Source organism: Erythrolamprus reginae, chromosome 3 (genome assembly GCF_031021105.1).
Source record: "Erythrolamprus reginae isolate rEryReg1 chromosome 3, rEryReg1.hap1, whole genome shotgun sequence".
NCBI lineage: Eukaryota > Metazoa > Chordata > Lepidosauria > Squamata > Dipsadidae > Erythrolamprus > Erythrolamprus reginae.
Genome location: NC_091952.1, coordinates 223,580,197 through 223,596,374, shown reverse-complemented (window position 1 = coordinate 223,596,374; position 16,178 = coordinate 223,580,197). Strand labels below are relative to the sequence as shown.

General features: G+C 40.9%; 1 protein-coding gene across 2 annotated transcripts in view; it reads left to right on the top strand.

Annotated features, from left to right (window-relative positions):
• The window catches only part of MMP16 (matrix metallopeptidase 16), a 182,202-nt gene that overhangs the window by 72,210 nt on the left and 93,814 nt on the right, over positions 1-16,178 (top strand). Inside the window, exon 1 of one of the 2 annotated variants that reach the window (XM_070748013.1) lies at positions 9,450-9,532. The exons of the other annotated variant lie outside the window; for it this stretch is intronic. The gene's annotated coding sequence lies outside the window, so the exon portion shown is untranslated. Of the gene's footprint in view, positions 1-9,449; positions 9,533-16,178 lie in introns of those variants that run through there. 2 annotated transcript variants of the gene reach the window in all.

The following is a 16,178-nucleotide window of genomic DNA, read 5'->3' as shown; positions in this document are numbered from 1 at the left end:
TTGAGTGAAGTGTACATAAAGGGAATGGAGAAGTTCTCCTATCTGGAAAAATAAAATCCAAATACTTTGCATACATGGGATATTTACGGATATTTTCCCCAGACTTATTCATATCCTTCCTTCCCTTATGAGCTCAAAATAGGCCATACAAGGACCTCTCTCTATTTTATCCCTACAAAAGAAAATCAATAAATCTGAGCAGGAAGTCCTAATGCCAGAGGTGAAATTCAATTTTTTTCCTTTTCTGTGTAGGTGGCTTGGTGGGCATGGCAGGGAAAGGATACTACAAAATGTCAATTCCCACACCACTTTAGAGGATGGATAATGAAAAATCCACATTGCCTCTCAACTCCTGGGGGAAGGATATTGCAAAATCTCCATCCCCACCCCACTCTTGGGCCAGCCAGATGCAGTATTTTCCAGTTCTCCAAACTGCTCAAAGTGTCCGCTTCCCATTTTCCAGAACCTATTAGAACCTGCTGAATGTCACCCGTGCCTAGTGCCCAGTACATTTCTATGTCTAATATTGAACTTGAACTTATGTACCTGATATAAGCAGGTGTCTAGATACAGTTTGTGAATGGCTAGAGATAAATGCAATATAATTTAATTTAATTCTGGAAGTTTCATGGACAAAAAAGCTAGTAGATCTATGAATACATTTTCAGCTTGTCTTGAAGTGTGGGCTTTGTCTGTGAAAATATTATGATTTACTAGTCTATCTTAACTTTGAGCTATGCTTGAAATTCCTGATGGTTGAAGTAGGGTATCAATGCCAGCTGCTACCTTATCAAAAAACTATTTCAATTACTCATTTGCGTTCTGGTTACTAGACTACTATATGTTCTGATCTAGCTTTAACAGAACCAAAACCAGACTTCTTATCCTGAACCCCGCCCTCTCTTTATTTTAGATACTGTGAATTCATGGCATTCACAAGGAGAAAAGTCCAGGCAATAATCCTTCTGTGTAACGGACATTATCAGTCCTTGGATAATTGCCAGACCAAGAGCTTCCAGTCACAAAACTGTAAATTAATTCCTTGATAAGCAAATATTCTGAAAGAAATATGGACCGTTCTCTCCTGCAACCGGTACTCCCCTTTTGCTTCTATTTATTTCTCAGCCAGGGAAGGGCCATTTAGCATCCATATGTGCCTTTCTTCCTGAGTCAGTTCCTGTTCCTTAGTTGTTCTTCTTTTCTGATAGCTCTGTTCATATGCACCTCTGGAACAGACCCCAGCTGTCTCCAATTCTGAAGGCAGCTGGGAAATGTCTGACAGCCCTGGCTCTATCTCTGCTTCTGATGCAGAGCATCCATCAGAGCCTTCCCCAGACTCCTGGGCTGGCCCAAGTTCCTCTCCAATCTCCTCATTGTTTGAGTCTGCCATCAGCTCTTCTGGCGGCTGGTGGGCCACAACATTATAACAAAATTTATGCTGAAGACATTGGAAGCTGGAGTTGACTGCACTATATAACAACCTAGAAGTTGAAAGAGCCAAATGAGTCAAGCAACTTTGCACTGATATTATGGAAGCTGCTCTAATTTAACTTTGAGCTATGCTTCAAATACATTGAAGAAGAGTATTGATATAGTTCTAGAAATGTCTGGTTTAACCAAAAGGATTGAAGTTCTATGCCTGTGATGGCGAACCTATGGGACGCATTCCAAAAGTGGCACGCAGAGCCATTTCTCTGGGCACGTGGAGTCATTGCCCTTTGCCCTTCTGGGTTCTGGTGTGCCAGTCAGCTGGTTTTCATATGCACGGGTACACCAGAAACCAAGAACAGCTGTCCATTGTGCACACATGCTACAGGAAAATGATCTTCCTGTTTCCAGAGTGCACATGTGCATTGGCCAGCTGGTCTGGTTTCTGGCGCTCATGCTAGCATGAAGACCAATAACAGATGTGCATTCAAAAAGACATGGAGAGGAGATCCTGGTGGTCACTTCCTAAAGGAGCAGAGCAATGTAAGGTGGGCTTCCTTCCCTCCCTGCCCATGCAGGCTTCTTGTATGGCCCTAGGCAGTCCGAGGCACTGGTGGATGAGCAGCCAGTGAGTTCAGGGTGGTGGTGGATGTCTACCTGTGCAAATAATCCCATGTCCTGAGCTCCTCCTTGCTGGGAGGTGCCATTCCCAAGCCGCCAGCCAAGTTCTCTGCCCCCTCCCACCTCTGCAATCACAGAAACTCTGAACTCACGATCTTGCCTGGAATCTTCCCCACTGGGACCCACCATTACCCAGCCACTAGCAGAGCTCTCTGGCCCCCCGCACCTTGGCAACCACAGCAGCTCCAATGGTCCCTTTTTTGGGACCCACCCTGCTGGGAGCCACCTTTGGACCATCTTCTGACACATGAATTCCAATCGACCTTCTCCAGGACCCATTGACTAAACAGTGTCATCTGGCGGGTCCGAGGGGAAGAGCCTTCTCTGTGGTGGACCCAGTCCTCTTGGATCAACTCCCCCCGGAGATTAGGACCGCCCCCAACCTCCTTGCCTTTTGTAAGCTACTCAAAACCCACCTATGTCGCCAGGCATGGGGTAACTGAGTAACCCCTAGGCTATGGTAAATTTATGTATGGTATGACTGAGTTGTATGGTTTTAATAATGGTTTTTTAATGTGTTTTTAATATATTGGATTTGTAACATTGTATTTTGTTGTGAGCTGCTCCGAGTCCTCAGAGAGGGGCAGCATACAAATCTAATAAATAATAATAATAATAATAATAATAATAATAATTATTATTATTATTATTATTATTATTATTATTATTATTATTATTATTATTCCCCAGCTGCTGGTGTAGCTCTCTGCCCTCCCGCTGGCAGTTGCAGAAGCTCTGAATGCTCAACCTTCCCTGGGATCCCCCCCACTGTGAACTACTGTTCCCCAGCCATCGTCAGCACGCTCTGTCCCTCCCCATCTCGGCAGCCACTGGCTGAGAAATGATGGTTACCAGCGGAGAAGCTGTTGCTGGAAGGAACGGTGGATCCCAACAGGGAGGATCCTAGACATGGCCACATACTTGGAGCTTCTCCAACTGCTTAGGTGGGGGGACAAAGAGATCTGCTGCCAGCCAGGGAATGCTGGGTCCCAGCAGGGAGGAGCCAAGTAAGGCCGTGCATTTGGAGCTTCCCCAGCTGACAAATAGCGCTTTCAAGGTGATACACCAAAGAGAGCTTCTGCCAGCTTGTCAATGGCTGCTGCTTTGTCTCACTAGGGAATGGGCCAGTACCTGTTTGTCCATCTGTAAGAGGTGCATCAGTCCTCTTGGAAGAAGTGGGGGTCACATGCATGGGAGCGGAGTTGCACACATGGTCAGTAAGGGGTTGCCTGTACACATGCACAATATGGGAGTGCGCATAGGGGGAGTGTGTGAGAGGGTCATGTGCACATGCACAAATGGAGGCACACGTTGCATTGTGGGTGCTGGCATGCACAAGCACAACAGCGCTGACATGCCTGCACCTTTGGAACGCAATGCCAAAGGGGTTCGCCCTAGTTCTATGCCCTAGTTGTCAAGTTAGCTAAAGCTAGTAATTATAGGAAATATCACTTTAATGTTAATACACTTTTTCATGAACTATATAATCTGAAATGCTTTGGGGGAAAATATGTGATTTTTGAAAATAGTGTTGGAATATCGTCTAAGGAGCTTAATTTCTTAATATGCTCAATATCTAAGTATTTGTATTGCCTGTCAGACTTGTGATGTGAATATATAGAAACTTGGCATGGATCAGCAGAGTCAAATATGTATAATCAATTTGAAGGACGTTCCTCTAAAACGAAACCTAATATATGGTTCTTATTTCATATAAAAGGAATCAATAATGCTATTATGTACTTTACCACAATTACCAATAAAATTTAGAAATTGGAAAGTAGAATGGATTGGAAAAACCAGGAAAATATAAAAGAAATCCTATTTGGGTAGCCTGACACTTTCCACTGCTAATCTAATCCTAATTGTTATGGTCTTACTTGTTTTAGTTGTTCCTAGTACTTCAGAATAATAGTTTTCCCTGCTTAATGGATTTTGTATAGAATTGTGTGTGCGTCTGTGTGTGTGTGTGTGTGTGAGAGAGAGAGAGAGAGAGAGAGAAAGAAATATGTAAATCACAATTTTCTTGTAAAAAGAAAACCAACAATATCCCTAAATTGGATGCAACAATATTAGCAGCCTGTGTAAGAAAAAGTGTTTTGGAAAGAGTTAAAATATTCAATTTTAATCTGTTGTTACACAGACATAACAGAAAGAGATGTTCATCAATTAGAAAAAGAGAATAAAAAATGTCTTATCTTCTGTGTCTAGAGAGTGGAATACAATACTGAAGATCCTATTTATTTTCATTGTCTGTGAAGATTCTCAATTATCCAGGTTATTGTCGTATCAAAGGTGGTTTTTATTTTTTAAAAAGGCAACTGGACTGATTTTTTGAGGTAGAACACATTTTGCTTCTTATTCTGGAAACTTCATCATTTATATCCCATACAACTGATGAAGCTTCCAGGATAGGAAGTAAAATGTTTTCATTCTCAAAAAAAAAAAAAAATAGTCCAGTTGCCTTTTCAAAAAATAAAAAAAATCATTTTTGATATTTTTTTAGGATTCTTGATTCCATGGAAAGCTTCCATTTTGCCTTTTACAATCAGAAAATTCTTATGCTTTATTCTTCTGAAATACTGTTTATTTTTGTGATGAATTTGTATCATATCAAAAATAGAAGAGATACTTCATATCATCTATAATAAAACTTCCCATGATAAAAATAAATAAATACAATGAAATCAATTACCCCAGTAGTATAAAACTTACTGTTGCTTATTCAGGTTGGGAAGTCAATTCCAAGAGGTCAGCAATGACCTCTTCTTTTAGCAACTTTCATATAACTAGTAGAATTAAGGCAGATATTAAAATATAATTTTAGGATCTGACTGTGAAAGAAAAATGAATAGAGAGAAAAAAAGAAAAAATATATAGTCCTTGGATATTCACTCTACCAATACATATTACATTACGATTCTTGATAACAATGATTCTCAAGACTTGGGATAAAATCAGCAGGATTTTAGGAATAAGGGCCTTTGACTTTAAAAATTGACCAAAGACTATGGAGAATATTCCCAAGCATTGGTAAGGTTTATGCTAGCATTCCTCAATCTGATTCACTGCTTTTCCATTTGGACCACCAAGTCCAAATTCTTTGGTCGTAATGGAATCAAATTGAGTTCCAGAAATAAGGCAGGCTGCCCGCTGTTTAGGTTTTCTTATTGATGTAGCGACTGCCTTCTATATAGCATTTGGGATATTTCTAATTAGCCCGATGACCTTATTCATGCAGACAATGTCATAGAACCTTGTCATTCTTGAATGGATACCATCTCACTGAACATGAATGTAAAAGTGTCTCATAGCTGATTAGGTGAGAATGATAGGATGGTATACAAGGGCTTTCTTTTAGAAGACATTAATTCTTTATGCTGCAAGACTTTGGAAATGGTCAGCAACTTTATTTACTATGGAACAGCCATGTTAATTGCTTAAAGTATATGGCGTACATAATAAAATTTGATGGCTAGTTTGATGTTTAAGGCAAAGCTAGAAACTGGAAGACTGTGACTTCTAGGCATAAAGCCAATTGGGTCACCTTCGGCCAGTTGCTTTGTCTCAGCCCTAGGAAGAAGGCAATAATAAACCACATCTAAAAAAAGTCTTGCCAATAAAACTTCAGGGACTTGTCCAAGCAGTCATCAGAATGTTCATCAGTTGAGGACAGAAGGGAAAGAGGGGACATGATCGAAACATTTAAACATGTTAAAGGGTTAAATAAGATTCAGGAGAGATGTGTTTTTAATAGGAAAGTGAACACAAGAACAAGGGGGCACAATCTGAGGTTAGTTGGGGGAAAGATCAGAAGCAAAGGGAGAAAATATTATTTTACTGAAAGAGTAGTAGATGCTTGGAACAAACTTCCAGCAGAGGTGATTGGTAAATCCACAGCAACTGAATTTAAACATGCCTGGGATAAACATACTGTATATCCATCCTAAGATAAAATACAAGAAATAATATAAGGGCAAACTAGATGGACCATGAGGTCTTTTTCTGCCATCAATCTTATATGTTTCTATGTAACACTGATATGAAGCAATACTACTACAGTGATCCCTCGATTATCGTGAGGGTTCCGTTCCAAGACCCCTCGCGATAATCGATTTTTCGCGATGTAGGGTTGCGGAAGTAAAAACACCATCTGCGCATGCGCGCCCTTTTTTCATGGCCACGCATGCGCAGATGGTGGAGTTTGCGTGGGCGGCGAGGAAGACCCAGGGAAGGTTCCTTCGGCCGCCCAGCAGCTGATCTGCTCGGCAGCGCAGCGAGGAGCCGAATCGGGGTTTCCCCTTTGCGTGGGCGGCGGGGAAACCCCGATCTTCGTCTGCTCACTGCTGCTGCGGCTGCCCAGCAGCTGATCTGCTCGGCAGCGCAGCGAGGAGCCGAATCGGGGTTTCCCCGCCGCCCACGCAAAGGGGAAACCCCGATTTGGCTCCGTGCTGCGCTGCCGAGCAGATCAGCTGCTGGGCGGCCGAAGGAACCTTCCCTGGGTCTTCCTCGCTGATGCCCCCGCTCGCCCGCCCGCCGCCCGCCGCCCGCCCGCCGCCTGCCACCCGCCAGCAAGAGGGGGAGAGATAGAGAAAGAGAGAAAAGGAAAGAAAGAGATGATAGAGGGAGGAAGAGAGTGTGAGAGAGGAAGAAGCAAGATAGAGAAAGAGAGAGAGAAAGAAAGATGAGAAAGGAAGGAAGGAAGAGAGTAACATCATCGGGTGGGAAAAATCGCGATATAGCGTTTCGTGAAGAACGAGATTGCGAAAATCGAGGGATCACTGTACTACTAATAAAGATATTTCACACTAATTTGAATTCACATGTTACACAAAGATAGATTGTGGTTTATTCAGTTTCAATATAGCATAAATACAGCCATTTTGGATTGTAGACTTGACTATCTGAATCTGTCATGTTTTATACAACAAATAATTGATATGTAAATTTATGATACGCTATATGTATTTTATTAAATTTGCATCTAATTAAAAAGTGGAAGCTATGATGGGAGACTGCAATTACATAATAAGATTGTTGATGCATCCTTCACATTTCAAAACCTGGGATTGAAAGTCTGGGCAATTGAGAACAGATGCAACAAATCATATCAATGCTAAAGTATATTTTCTAGTAACCTTTTTATGTGTGAGGCTTATATTGATAATTACATACGTTGCAATTTCCATTCAAGTATAGGAATTTGCTTCTATATCCTCTCCATATTGGCCTCTTTTCCCAGAGAATTTGAAGTTCTCACTTAGCCTTATGGAAAGCTGTGTAGACTTGACTCTCCATACAAGCCCTGGGTTAGGCTGCATGTGACCCAAAAAATGTCCCTGGAATATTGTGGTGCTGTAGTGGGAAGTGTGATAGATTGATAATGGAAATAGTTTTCATGGAATGTTGTGATGCATCAATTATGTATAAGATAGATGATCATATATTTTTTGAGATAAATAAAATAAAAATGTCATTCACTTCTGAATTAAAATTACTTCCTGCTTATTTTTTTTTGTTTAAACACTAAACACTTTGATTTTCCTGACTAAACTCTTGTTCAATGTTATATTGCTATACAAAATTGCTATATTAGTAAGATGCAAAATTTTAAGTAAGTGAATAAGTAAGTAAGTAAATAACTCCCCCAACACTTTGGAATGGATGTTGTAGTAATATTGTTAAAGTATTGTTTAATATTGGTGCTTAGAATACTTCTTACATAGGATAATAGTTTTCTCTTCTTTTAAATCCCTTGCCTCTTTCGTTTGATGTAGTGATATCACCTTAAGGTGAGAGCATCCATCTTTTCTATTTGGTAACTACAGTGTGTTTAACTGCTTCTTCTTGATGTTATGTATCTGTGGTTTAAATGCATGGAAATTGCATGGCTATTCTGACATTTGTTCACTTTGAAATATCAGTGCCTAGAAAATCAAGCACTTTTTATGTTTTTAAAGATAAATTGCAATTTAAAGATAATTTGCATACACAAGTAGCTGTAGAATAGAATCACATTTATCCAGTAAATGAAAAAGATTTTTTTTTTAACAGAAACTGCAGAAAAAGAACAAAAAAAATCTGTTATCACTTAAGATGTAATTTTTTTCAGTTATGTCAAAATTCAAGATGGGATATATATTTCATCTGTTGCCTAAAAACAGATCATTGTGTGTATATTGATATGTTCAAAATATTCAAATTGTATTAGCTTGAATTTAGACATATAAATTTGCAGGTTTAAATAATCAGTTGAATCAGATGATTAATTTATTCTTGTTCAGAGCTTTAGCTGCCAGAAAGATTACTGCCAGATTTTGTCAGATCTGCTGATTACATTGGGAAGATGGCCATCCAATAATGTGTTTCAAATCATCAAAAGTAATACAATTGACTAAGCACTACAAGGCCATGTTCTCTTTAACGGCTCCAGTTGTCCATGTGCAGCCACAGAAAGAAAATCAACAGAAATCAATTGTTAATGTTGCCCCACCCATCTATCCAAGATCCATCTTCTATTCAGTAGTTTTAAAGCTTTAAATTGACACAACTCCATTGTAGCAGTCCATTTTCTGATCCCGTTCATCTGTTTATTTTCCAAACGTGTGTGTGCATCTCCAATTCCTAAATAAGTCACAAGGAATTAAAAGAAAGTTGTCCGTTTTTATATGTTTAGTTTAGTTTAGTTTAATCAGATTTGTCTTAATGATAATGTAGCCATATTTCATGAGTGAACCTTTATTCTCAAAGTAGGTAGCTACCTTACACATAACGTTTTGAGAGCCAGGTAACTTACACCCTACATTTTCTGTATTTTGTGGGTTAAACTGTGTGTCCACCATTTGAGTTATCTACATCTCCATCATCTACATCTCTCTCTCTTCCTCCCTCCCTTCTCCTATAAATGGCTCTTGCCATCTTCTGGATTGGAAAGGGGGGGGGGGGGCTCCTGCCTTATTTACAGTACTTATTTTGCCATTTATTAAAATTTCACTTTGGTTCAGAACACGTGTTTCCTTAGGAGTTCTTTTCCATTAAAATTTGAGGACAGATACAATTTTTTGGATGTTTTTCAGCTGTCTGGGATATCCCACATGTGAAGATATTACTGAATCTCTAAAAAGTATTACAAAAGCAGTTCCAGGTGGCATTTAAATACTTATTAAAGCTACTCAGTGAAGTTCCCTGCTTTGAACACTAACAATTAAAACACAAACCCCTATTCCTGATTTTGATTGAAGCTGGATATTGCTATTACACTGTGAAATGTGCAAACTACCATATTGTTTGTGGAAGAAAAGTTCTGTTTCCTTAAATATACAGTATAAATATGTGTGTGGGGGGGAGCTGGGGGATGGAGAAGGAGCATCATTTTAAATTGGAAGCCTGCTCTTATCTCAGTAAGCCTACAGTTTCTTTTGTGGTGAGTCCAAAAGATTTTTTTATCTATTTTACTCGCATTGAGCTAAAAGCTTTTGTTGGAAAAGAATAAATGATAGTTAGGATTTCTGTTCACAACTGATTATATTTAGTGACTATTTCATGGCATGGGGGCTACAGTCCTATGAAGCCTCTTTAAGTGAACTCAAATACTTGGAAATGATTGGATTGATTTGGGACATTTTTATTTGACAACAAATCACTTCTCCTGGGTCTGTGCTGGACAGAGTACAGAGTTGATTTTAGAGAGGAGCAAAGCTTAAAGGTTGGGAGCCTTGGTGTCTTGAACCCGTTGCATGTTAAGTTTAAAGCCATAGTATACACACTTTAAAATAAAATGTATATAAGTCTAGCTATTGTGATATCCCTAGAAATCACTATAATTTCCTAGGAATTATATAAAATATAGATATTTGTGTCCCATTTAAAATAATATATGGAGCTTCTTCTAAATCACTTCTTTGGCTTGGACCATATTTTTCTGCCATATTTAGCAATAAATTACAACATCAAATATTTCTGTACCAAAATCAGATTTTTAAAACTGTTTTGTCTATTCTGTCTTGGTAATTTATTCAGTTAGGTCAGAAACTGTCCACATGCTAACATAGTACTTAGTTTGACTTCTCTGCAGTAGATCCTTCACATTAAACCACAACATGTCCATCTCAGAAAACTTTACTTTCTTTTCATAAGATTATGATTTATGTCATATATGTGTCTTGACAGTCATTTTACTATAATGTGATCCTTCAAACATTTCTCATATACATAGAGCTGCATTGTGGCAAGAGATTATCATGAGTTTTCCCATATGGGGCCCTTTTTTTAAAAAAAAAAAAGAGAGAGGGTCTTGCCGTTATACTTTTGGTTTATTTTGGTTTAAGTACAGTTAATATAAAGTGGAAAAGATACAAATAAATAAAATATTTTTGATCTTCAGAAGAAATACGCATAACGTGTTGAGGGGCAACAACTGGAAAAACAGGGGATACCAAACAAACTACAATCAGTCCAGTACAATCTTTGCCACATTTCAATCACAAGATATCAATTTAATTCTGCATGAATTTTGCCCAATTCAATTCAATTCAATTTATTAGATTTGTATGCCGCCCCTCTCCGAAGACTTGGGGTGACTCACAACAATAATAAAAACAATATTCCAGCGAAAACAAATCTAATATTAAAAAGCACATAAAACCCTATCATATTTTAAAAAGCAAACAACATATAAATACCCAAACATAAATATTTAAAAAAAGCCTGGGGGGAAGGTGTCTCAACTCCCCCATGCCTGGCGGTATAGGTGGGTCTTGAGTAATTTATGAAAGACAAGGAGTGTGGGGGCAGTTCTAATCTCCGGAGGGAGTTGATTCCAGAGGTCTGGGGCTGCCACAGAGAAGGCTCTTCCCCTGGGGCCCACCAAACGACATTGTTTGGTCGACAGGACCCGGAGAAGACCAACTCTGTGGGACTTTATCAGTCGCTGGGATTCATGTGGTAGCAGGCGGTTCCGGAGGTAATCTGGTCCAATGCCACGCAAGGCTTTAAAGGTCATAACCAACACTTTGAAATGTGACCGGAAACTGAAGTTAGACATAAAATCTCATTTATTTTTATTTTGTATTGTAGTGTTTCCAGCACTGGAAGTTGAGAACAGCTTCATAAAAATAGCAAAATATGAGCAACCCATCCATTTAAATTTCACTGACACAGATTTTAATACAACACTGGGAAATAGTTGTTACCAGTTACAATTATTGGAATATGGTGATAATGATGTTTATAATGCAATGAAATGATGGATTGAAAAGCAGGACATCATAATAGTAATGATTGCCTTGCAATAATGAACAGTACTTATTAGGTTAAACTGAAATTTCAAACTGTTGAAGAAAAATAATAGTACACAAGTGATATTAATAAAATGGTCTATACAGTGATCCCCCGATTATCGCGAGGGTTCCGTTCCAAGACCCCTCGCGATAATCGATTTTTCGGGATGTAGTGGTGCGGAAGTAAAAACACCATCTGCGCATGCGCGCCCCTTTTTCCATGGCCGCGCATGCGCAGATGGTGTTTTTACTTCCACACCTGGGAAGACCCAGCAGCTGAGGAGCCACCTGCCTGCCCGCTGCTTTTCCGCTTGTCCGCCGCTTTTCCACTTGTCCGCCCGCCGCTTTTCTTGTCCGCCCGCCGCTTGTCCGCTGCTTGTCCGGCCGCCGCTTGTCCTTCGCTCTGGGAGTTGAAGACCCAGGGAAGGTTCCTTCGGCCGCCCACCAGCTGATCTGCTCGGCAGCGCAGTAGCAGCGAGGAGCCGAAGATGGGGTTTCCCCGTTGCCCACGCAAAGGGGAAACCCCATCTTCGGCTCCTCGCTGCTACTGTGCTGCCGAGCAGATCAGCTGGTAGGCGGCCGAAGGAACCTTCCCTGGGTGCCGCCCGCCGCTCGAGAGCAAGAGGGGGAGAGATAGAGAAAGAGAGAGAAGGAAAGAAAGAGATGAGAGAGGGAGGAAGAGAGTGTGAGAGAGGAAGAAGCAAGATAGAGAAAGAGAGAGAGAAAGAAAGATGAGAAAGGAAGGGACTGACGTCATCGGGTGGAAAAATCGCGATATAGCGTTTCGCAAAGATCGAGATCGCGAAACTCGGGGGATCACCGGGGGATCACTGTATTTGAATATGCTCCCAGAATCTGTGAGTTTCAAATCATGTGCCATCCATCCAGATTTAATTGTGCCGAATCAAATATATATTGAATTTCTCAGTCTCTGTTTTCCAGATGTTGCCAATACATATCATATCAAGGGCTCCTGGATAATAATACAGGGAGCAAGTATTCAGAACCCTATTAATATGATGTGCGCTCCATGCTAGCATTTATAAGAATGGGTAGGAGGGAGAGAATGAAAGAAATATGGCAAGATGCCTAAAAGCAGTTGTAGAGATGCACCAAGGTAAAACAGCAGACTGGAATGCCAGGCAGAGGCATTTCATGGAACAATAGTATAGGTTTAATTCATACTTACAATCGGAATTATAATCTCATACTGGGAGGTACTGAAGAGTGATAGCTTAGAGACAGAACAAATGGTTTGCATGCAGACCCATCGTCGAATACAGCTCATCTGTTTGGAACCCATATCGCATCTCAGACATTAACACCCTTGAAAATGTCCAAAGATACTTCACCAGAAGAGCCCTTCACTCCTCCACTCGAAATAGAATACCCTATGAGACTAGACTTTCAATCCAGGACCTAGAAAGTTTAGAACTAAGACGCTTTAAACAAGATCTAAGTATTGCCCACAAGATCATATGCTGCAACGTCCTGCCTGTCGGCGACTACTTCGGCTTCAACCACAACAACACAAGAGCACACAACAGATTTAAACTTAATATTAACCTCTCCAAACTTGAAAAAAAATATGACTTCAGTAACCGAGTTGTCGAAGCGTGGAACTCATTACCGGACTCCACAGTGTCATCCCCAAACCCCCAACACTTTACCCTTAGATTATCTACGGTTGACCTATCCAGATTCCTAAGAGGTCAGTAAGGGGCGAGTACAAGTGCACTAGAGTGCCTTCCGTCCCCTGTCCTATTGTTCTCCTATATCTCCTATACCTTTCTTCTATTCCTATATCTCTTCTTCTATTCTTTCATTGATATGTTCTATTACTATACCTTCTTTTCTATTATTTCTTAGATATATTTTACTATGAGTATCTCCTCTATAACCTTCATCATGTATTTTACTGTATGTATATAGATATATACCCACTAAAACCCTCATTGTGTATTGGACAAAAAAAATAACTAAAAAAAATAAAATAAAAACCCAGGTCCATTGTCTTGCTATCTCTAGGCATGGTTTGCAGATGTAGATTCCTGTCTGGAAACAGGTAAAAAATAGTATTGAGTTAGATTGATGAAGGGAATGAATAAGAAAAAACGGCAGTTTCCTTTGTTTCAATGAGCAATTTCAATTACCAGAGGCTTCATTCAGGCTGTTACTGTATCCTGTTCCTGTTCCCACAAACGATTAGTTTTGAGACTGAAGGAAACTCTAATGGAACTTTATTCAGGGAACCAGTTCTTTCTTTCACAAACTAGTTCAACAAATTCACTTTGCTATAAGATTTCTAGTTAATTGTACAAAATCAGTATGGGCAAGTGGCAATGCAGGTCCTCTTAGGTTAAAACAGTGCCAGCAAATAATTAAATAAACATCAAACAAAACAGCTGTACCTATCTAGTTGCAAAGTCGTGTCCGACTCTTAGCAAGCCCTCTAGGCCAGGGGTTCTCAACCTTTCTAATGCCGTGACCCCGCAATACAGTTCTCCATGTTGCGGTGACCCCAATCCAAAAAATAATTTTGGTGGCTACTTCAAAACTGTAATTTTGCTACAATTATGATTCAAAATGTAAATACTGTACCTGATTTGCATTATCTATTTGCAAATCCAACATAATTTAAATAGAGTGCTTAATCACAAAAACTCTTGAACCATTTCCAAAAAGAGGTGAGGGCTGGCGTTTTTCTCTCTCTTATTCTTTGGGTCTTTTTTATCATATGATTTAAGTTTAAATCAAGAGTCACTTCTCTCTCTTTTTCTCTCTCTCTCTTTCCTCTCATTCTCTGCCTCAATCATTTTCTCATTTCTCTTTTTTCTCCCCTTTTTACTCTCATCTCTCCCTCTCTCCCCCTTCCTCTCCTTTTCTCTCTCTCTCTCTTGCTCTCTCTCTCTTTCTTCTGCTTTCTCTCTCTCTCTTTCTTGCTTTCTTTCTCTTTCTCTCTCCCCCTTTCTCACTGTCTCTCTCTTGTTCTCTCTCTTGCTCTATCTCTCTTACTTGCTTTCTCTTTCTCTCTCTCTTGCTTTCTTTTTCTCTTTTTATTTTTTTCTTTCTCTCTCTTTCTCTTGCTTTCTTTCTCTTTCTCTCTCACTCTCTTTCTCTCTCTCTTCGTCTCTTGCTTTCTTTCTCTCACAAACACTTTCTCTCTCTTGCTTTCTCTCTCTCACACACACTTTCTCTCTCTCTTGCTTTCTCTCTCTCTCTCTCTCTCTTTCTCTCTTGCTTTCTTTCTGTCACACACTTTCTCTCTCTTGCTTGCTTTCTCTCTCACATACTCTTTCTCTTTCTCTCTCTTGCTTGCTTTCTCTCTCTTGCTCTCTCCCCTTTCTTTCTCTCTCTCTCTTTCTCCCTCTCTCTCTCTTCTATTTCTCTCTCCCTCTCTCTTTCTCTCTCGCTCTCTGTTGCTCTGTCTCGCTCTAGCTTTCTCTCTCTCTCCCCCCCTTTCTTTTTCTCCCCTTGTTTTCTCTCTCTCTCTTTCTCTTTCTCCCCCTTCTTTCTCTTTCTCCCTCTATCTCTCCCCTTTCTTTCTTTCTTTCTTTCTCTCTCTCTATTTCTCTCTCTCTCGCTCTCCCCAGATAGTCATCGGGCCGGCACTGGTAGCTTGCAGGGTGTGGATCCGTGCTCCCCCAGATGGTCATCGGGCTGACACCAGCAGCTTGCGGGTCGTGGATCCGCGCTACCCCCCCAGATGGTCATTGGGTCGGTGCCGGTAGCTCACGGGGCATGGATCCACGCTTCCCCCAGACAGTCATCAGGCGCTCCCCCCCAGACGGTCATCGGGCCAGCGCTGGCAGCTGGCAGGGGAATGGGGAGCATACGCGCATGCACGCACAACATTTAAAGCAACAAAAATCTCCGCCAGCCTCCACACTTTCATCGCTCCCTGCCCCCAACTACAATGCCCAGCTCTGTTGTGTGTGGCCTTTGAAAAGGCTGCACGGGGGTTGTTTGTGCATGTGCAGCCTGCCGCTGCCCCGTGGCTACTGCCCACTGCCGCTGCTGCCAGCGCCCCCCCCGCCGAGCCCCAAAGCTCACCTACCACCGCCTCCAGGAAAGCTCCAGCTGGGCAGGGTGCTGTAGCTGCCGTAAAACTTGGAAGGCGCAAAGAAGATAGCTCAGCTTCTGGTCTTGCAACTTTTTGCTCTTCGCGCCCTCAGCAAAAAGTTGCAAGACTAGAACCTAAGCTTCCTTCTTCGCAGCATTAGGCAACCCCTGTGTTTTGGTCATTCGACCCCCGCTGGGGTCGCGACCCACAGGTTGAGAACTGCTGCTCTAGGCCTTCCTATTCTCTACCATCCTCTGTAGTCCATTAAAGCTCACGCCAACTGTTTCAGTGACTCCATCCAACCACTTCATTCTCTGTCGTCCCTTTGCCTTTTGCCCTCAATCTTTCCCAGCATTAAGTTCTTCTCCAGTGAGTTCTCCCTTTTCATTTGGTGGCCAAAGTATTTGAGTTTCATCTTCAGGATCTGGTCCTCTAAAGACTAATCAGGGTTGATCTCCTGTAGGACTGATCAGTTTGATTGCCTTGCAGTCCAAGGCACTCACAGGAGTCTTTTCAGCACAATAGTTCCAAAGTCTCAATTCTTTGGCACGCAGCCTTTCTTATGGTGCAAACACATTTAAAGTTGTAAGGATTGAGAAACTATTTCTATGTGGAAATGTAAAAAGCAATGTTTTACCATTTTGAAGAAGAGATACGATAGTTGCATCACATCTGTGATATGACCAGATGCATCAACAGGTGCCAATAATAATAAGCACTTATTGTCA